A 6949-nucleotide genomic window follows, 5' to 3' on the forward strand; every position below is an offset into this window, starting at 1 on the left:
CTCATCAATATTTTTTCCCTAAATTTCTTTTGTTACACAGTTCCAAATATATTATATTAACAATATGGTTCACTTCGAGTTTTCCCATACAACGAAATGGCGAACAATTTGCCGGTGATAACAACATCATCTGGCACGGCAAATGCTGGGTAAAGCGTACCATTGGTACTTCGCGTACCTGAAGGAATAAAATAGACCCCATCTCACGGTCCTTAGCCTCTTACCCAGCAACTCCTATCCCTACCTCCCCGCGGTGCTGGCCGGGATACGAGCAACCTTAGGGAAGATCGGGTAACCAACCCAGTGGGAACTATGGTCGTATGCTGACAGGGAAGGGGTTTGCTCCTCTCCGGAGGTGCAAATCTTATTGAGCGTCTGTTCTCCATGTCAGGATCGGCTCACAACAGCGTCTGTTCTCCGTGTTAGGAGCGGCTGATCATCGTCCGAGTGCCAGCGAAGGACTCTTAGTGAAACTGTGCACCATGGTCCACCGGAAATAAGGAGTAATGGTCCTCCTGAAATTTATGGGGTTTAGTGTCAGGCCCTGCAAGTCAGCCTTTAAACTAAACCTACGCAAAGAATAATCAACAAGAGAATACGGACCGGAACCATCGGCGAAGACCACTGCGACGAAAAGGGACTAGCGATTGGAAACTCGGTTCGTGGAACTGCAAATCTCTCAACTTCATCGGGAGCACACGCATACTCGCCGATGTGCTCAAGGACCGTGGATTCGGCATCGTAGCGCTGCAGGAGGTTTGTTGGAAGGGATCAATGGTGCGAACGTTTAGAGGTAATCATACCATCTACCAGAGCTGCGGCAACACACACGAGCTGGGAACAGCTTTCATAGTGATGGGCGATATGCAAAGGCGCGTGATCGGGTGGTGGCCGATCAATGAAAGAATGTGCAGGTTGAGGATCAAAGGCCGGTTCTTCAACTTCAGCATAATCAACGTCCATAGCCCACACTCCGGAAGCACTGATGATGATAAGGACGCATTCTACGCGCAGCTGGAACGTGAGTACGACAGCTGCCCAAGACACGACGTTAAAATCATCATAGGAGATTTGAACGCTCAGGTTGGCCAAGAGGAGGAGTTTAGACCGACTATTGGAAAGTTCAGCGCTCACCGGCTGACGAACGAAAACGGCCTACGACTAATTGATTTCGCCGCCTCCAAGAATATGGCCATTCGTAGCACCTACTTCCAACACAGCCTCCCGTATCGGTACACCTGGAGATCACCACTGCAGACAGAATAACAAATCGACCACGTTCTGATTGATGGACGGCACTTCTCCGACATTATCGACGTCAGGACATATCGTGGCGCTAACATCGACTCTGACCACTATCTGGTGATGGTTAAACTGCGCCCAAAACTATCCGTCATCAACAATGTTCGGTACCGACGACCGCCGCGGTACGACCTAGAGCGACTGAAGCAACCTGATGTCGCCACTGCATACGCGCAGCATCTCGAGGCAGCGTTGCCGGAAGAGGGTGAGCTCGATGGGGCCCCTCTTGAGGACTGCTGGAGTACAGTTAAAGCAGCCATTAACGACGCAGCGGAGAACAACGTCGCGTATATGGGTCGAAGTCGACGGAACGATTGGTTCGACGAAGAGTGCAGACAGATTCTGGAGGAGAAGGACGCAGCGCGGGCGGTTGCGCTGCAGCAAGGTACCCGGCAGAACGTGGAACGTTATAGACGGAAGCGGAGACAGCAGACCCGCCTTTTCAGGAGAAGAAACGCCGCCTGGAAGAAGCGGAGTGCGAGGAGATGGAACAGCTGTGCCGTTCTCAAGATACACGCAAGTTCTATCAGAAGCTCAACGCATCCCGCAAAGGCTTCGTGCCGCGAGCCGAAATGTGCCGGGATAAGGATGGGAGCATCTTGACGGACGAACGTGTGGTGATCGAAAGGTGGAAGCAGCACTACGAGGAACATCTGAATGGCGCTGAGAGTACAGGCAGTGAAAGTCAAGGCAGCGGAGGAGATGACTACGTCAGTTCAGCGGACGATGGAAGCCAACCAGCCCCCACCTTGAGGGAAGTTAAGGATGCCATTCAACAGCTAAAGACCAATAAAGCAGCTGGTAAGGATGGTATCGGAGCTGAGCTCATCAAGATGGGCCCGGAAAAGCTGGCCACTTGCCTGCACAAACTGATAGTCAGAATCTGGGAAACCGAACAGCTACCGGAGGAGTGGAAGGAAGGGGTTATATGCCCCATCTACAAGAAAGGCGACAAACTGGAGTGTGAGAACTTTCGAGCGATCACCATCCTTAATGCCGCCTACAAAGTGATATCCCAGATCATCTTCCGTCGTCTGTCACCATTAGTGAACGAGTTCGTGGGAAGTTATCAAGCCGGCTTCGTTGACGGCCGCTCGACAACGGACCAGATCTTTACTGTACGGCAAATCCTTCAAAAATGCCGTGAATACCAGGTCCCAACGCACCATCTGTTCGTTGATTTCAAGGCGGCATACGACAGTATAGACCGCGTAGAGCTATGGAAAATTATGGACGAGAACAGCTTCCTGGGAAGCTTACCAGACTGATCAAAGCAACGGTGGATGGTGTGCAAAACTGTGTGAAGATTTCGGGCGAACACTCCAGTTCGTTCGAATCGCGCCGGGGACTAAGACAAGGTGATGGACTTTCGTGCCTGTTGTTCAACATTGCGCTAGAAGGTGTCATGCGGAGAGCCGGGTGTAACAGCCGGGGTACGATTTTCAACAGATCCAGTCAATTTATTTGCTTCGCGGATGACATGGACATTGTCGGCCGAACATTTGCAAAGGTGGCAGAACTGTACACCCGCCTGAAACGTGAAGCAACAAAAGTTGGACTGGTGGTGAATGCGTCAAAGACAAAGTACATGCTTGTGGGCGGAACCGAGCGAGACAGGGCCCGCCTGGGAAGCAGTGTTACGATAGACGGGGATACCTTCGAGGTGGTCGAGGAATTCGTCTACCTCGGATCCTTGCTAACGGCTGACAACAACGTTAGTCGTGAAATACGAAGATGCGCCTGTGGAAGTCGGGCCTACTACGGGCTCCAGAAGAAACTGCGGTCGAAAAAGATTCGCCACCGCACCAAATGTGTCATGTACAAGACGTTAATAAAACCGGTAGTCCTCTACGGACATGAAACATGGACAATGCTCGAGGAGGACTTGCAAGCACTCGGAGTATTCGAGAGACGGGTGCTTAGGACCATCTTTGGCGGTGTGCAAGAAGACGGTGTGTGGCGGCGAAGAATGAACCATGAGCTCGCCCAACTCTACGGCGAACCCAGTATCCAGAAGGTGGCTAAAGCCGGAAGGGTACGATGGGCAGGACATGTTGCAAGAATGCCGGACAGCAACCCTGCAAAGATGGTGTTCGCTTCCGATCCGGCAGGTACGAGACGGCGTGGAGCGCAGCGAGCGAGATGGGCAGACCAGGTGCAGAACGACTTGGCGAGCGTGGGGCGTATCCGAGGATGGAGAGATGCGGCCTCGAACCGTGCATTGTGGCGTCAAATTGTTGGTTCAGTGTTATCTGTTTAGATGTTAACTAAATAAATGAAAAATGAAATGAACAACATCATCTAGCGAGCAAAGAGGAATCTAAACATGTTTTTTTCTAGCTTGAGCTGGAAAACCCTCCTGCCATCTTCCGGTGAGTAGTCATACAGTTGTTCGATGACATTTTACAGTGTGGGGATGTCCATACGTTTTTCAATAAATTGATTACCGGAATATCGACTTTGTTGAATGCAAAAACTACTGTAAATATTTCGATGAAGCAGTGCAAAGCAGACAAACTACACCTTTGTTTCAATCGTTCAAACTGTGAAAACCGTTCCGCAAACATTAAAATGATTGTTCCACTGTAAACATTCCTATCATTTTCTTCAGCAAGAAATTTGATTAATTCTTTCTGAATAATATCGATATTATTCCAATGCATCATTCTTCTTCCTCTTTGGTGTCCTAAATTTCTACTGGAACTTAACACCTGCGTTTCAACTTATTATGAATTGAAAACTTTTTGCTGCCCACCATTGATTGAATGAATATGTATCTTGAGTGGAAAGCCATGAAGATGACACTCATCCGATTGCGTTTTGTTATGTTGCGCTTATCATAATGGGTATGATTATTTTATTACATTTAGACATGGATAGTGAATTGAAGAAGTCGCTTGGATTAAACGCGTCCAAACACCTTCGCTCAACTCACTTGAACGGACAGTAAGTTGAACATGTTCAACTCTTGGCAAGTTAATTGCAAGCAACTAAGTTGTTCTATTCACTTGCCCTTTCAAAACAATAACATTACGGTGAGATATTTCGGCTAAACTTAATTACGCCTATTTTATTGTGCTTTCTCGATTTCGTATCCAATATCAGATATTTTTTGGGATTTAATAGATTATTTTTCGATACTTTCGCAAGAAAAAATAGTTGAACGTACCCGACCTTGCTCGGGATTATACTACTGACGCTCTCCTCATCTCGATATTGAAGGGACCATCGAGATAGGGAGATATCGAGGAATGGAAGGAAAATTTAAATGGGTACTAGATCCAAAACAGCTTGTTGCTATGAAAAACGACAACAAAACAAATATCATTACTTATTGTTGATCTGTATTGTTATCGTCCAAATATGGTCTAGTAGCCTAAAAATTTGAACATATCGACATAAGAGTGAAATCAGGAGTGATTCAGTTTCATTCCAAATTTTCGACCACTATTCTAGTTTGAATCTGGAGCCAAATAGAACAAACTCGCTGGTTTCCCCAGCAGTGTTCTATTCATGTTTTTTAAATTTTCAATTAAATGAAATCATTATGTTGGCGCCAAGAAAGGCGCCGTAATTGCAAAGTGGATTGATCCGTAGATAAAATGACGCATTCATACACCAACATAATTGGAAAATATTTGAATCTCGTGATTCAATCGTGGTTCAAATCTGCAGAAAATAGAACGGAGCGTTATACCAGTTTTATTTTTTTGACATTTGACTGGTATAAAAAATGAATCTAGAACAGCTGCTGGGAAAATGAATGTTTCAGATTCATATTCAAACTGACAGCCCCGAACGATTTGAATCACTGCTGATTTTACCCTAAGGAGAGTGAATCCACAACAAAATACGATTACAACACATCGGGATAGAAAGATTTCGAGATAGGGAAGTTATCGCTATCTACCCAAAATGTATGTAGATTGAAGGGACCAAGGAAACCATCGACATAGGGAGAGATATCGAGATATAGAACATCGAGATTTACCGAGTCTCCTCAAAATTTAGTGATATTTTATAACACAGCAGTCCTCAAGACGAATCGATTAATGAGAAACCCGTACAAATCGGTCAACCCGTTCGTGAGTTATATTTCCTCAAAGGAAATGCAAACTCATTTTTATATAGAGATTGTACCACAAACGTAATTATGTTTGAATTGTATTTATATCAGACTCTCATATCGGGCAGTTTGTCCACAAAAGTTCGTTTCTCTCTGTCAAATCATATTCAAAAATTGATAACAATTTGGGAATTCTCAAAAATGGGATTATGCATGCGAGTTAATTTGAAAAGAAATCATCATTGATTTTATAAAATCAAGATAATTCAACGCGGTGTGTGACAAAAAAAAGAGCATCGCTAATACTTTCACTACGTGAAAATATAGCTCTTGTGGGCCAAACACAATGGATACGTTTGCGTGCGTTTTGACAGTTTTCCCATGGGAAAAGCTTTCATTTCGTGACTATTTGAAAAAAAATCTACCGAGGGGTCCCAAACAACTTTTTTTTCTCCCTTAAACGGAACCTTTTAGTTGTAAAACAGTCAATTATTTACCACGTCACTACTAAATGAGTTTCCTCGATTTTTTTCTTCCAATCATCATATAAAAAATTAAGGAGGAATCGATTATTACCAAGTTATAGTCTAAATAACTTGTTTATTGAAGCTCAAGCGTTAAAGAGCATAACGAAGCCAAACTCGATAAATGTATGTAATCCTCTGAAAATAGCTGAGAAACGCTTGGATGGAGATTATGCACTGGCTCGATATCTTTTTTACATATATACCCAATTCTTTCTCAACACCTGCCAAAATTGAAACTTGTTATGGGAATTAATAAGTTTAACTGGTGTCACAAAATTATTCAAAATGATTGATCATGCTAAACAATAATCTACCATAGTAATATAAAAGCCTTTCCTAGCCATGCGGTGATATCCCAAGCAACATTACAAGTTTTATTCCGTTCTAGGTATGGTTTTCAAGATCAATTTATAAGATCTAATAATAAAACCCAATATTACACGACAACTTCCCGATGACCACTATAAGTGTAAAATATGGCCACAGATAAACAGACGTCTCACTCAGCACATGTGCCATCGTTCACCTTTTTAACGGTTGATTTAATTTTATGTAGGTGGTCAATCGGCCACCGATGGCGCTTCCATTGATTTTGCTTGTGTTTGACGTTTGCGCACTACCGCCATCTGGTTGCCGCTTGATCACACACAGTGATTTTAGCATTGGGGGATAATGTTTTCGTGACGATGATTTTGATTGCATTTTGTTCTAAGTGAGACGTCTGTTTCTCTGTGATATGGCCAAGTGGCCCTCTCTAGATAACCACTATAAACCTATTATAAGAGTATTTAGGGAAAAAAAGCTGCGAAAAAAAAAAATTAACACCACGCACTCTCAAAATAATATAGTTTTGAGCATTCAATTTAAAATAATTGTAACAGCACTATCCCTGATCTCCCTTGAATATATTGATATTTGTCCCTAATATATTTATAATGCAAATCAACTACCAAAAAAGTGTTTTACGTGGTGAAAACATTGTCTAATCATGAATTATTGGAACGATTAATTGAGATGCGGTTTTCACTGAGTGAAAGCTGTTGAGTATTCCTTT

This window comes from Armigeres subalbatus, chromosome 3, assembly GCF_024139115.2.
Source record: "Armigeres subalbatus isolate Guangzhou_Male chromosome 3, GZ_Asu_2, whole genome shotgun sequence".
In the NCBI taxonomy this organism is placed as follows: domain Eukaryota; kingdom Metazoa; phylum Arthropoda; class Insecta; order Diptera; family Culicidae; genus Armigeres; species Armigeres subalbatus.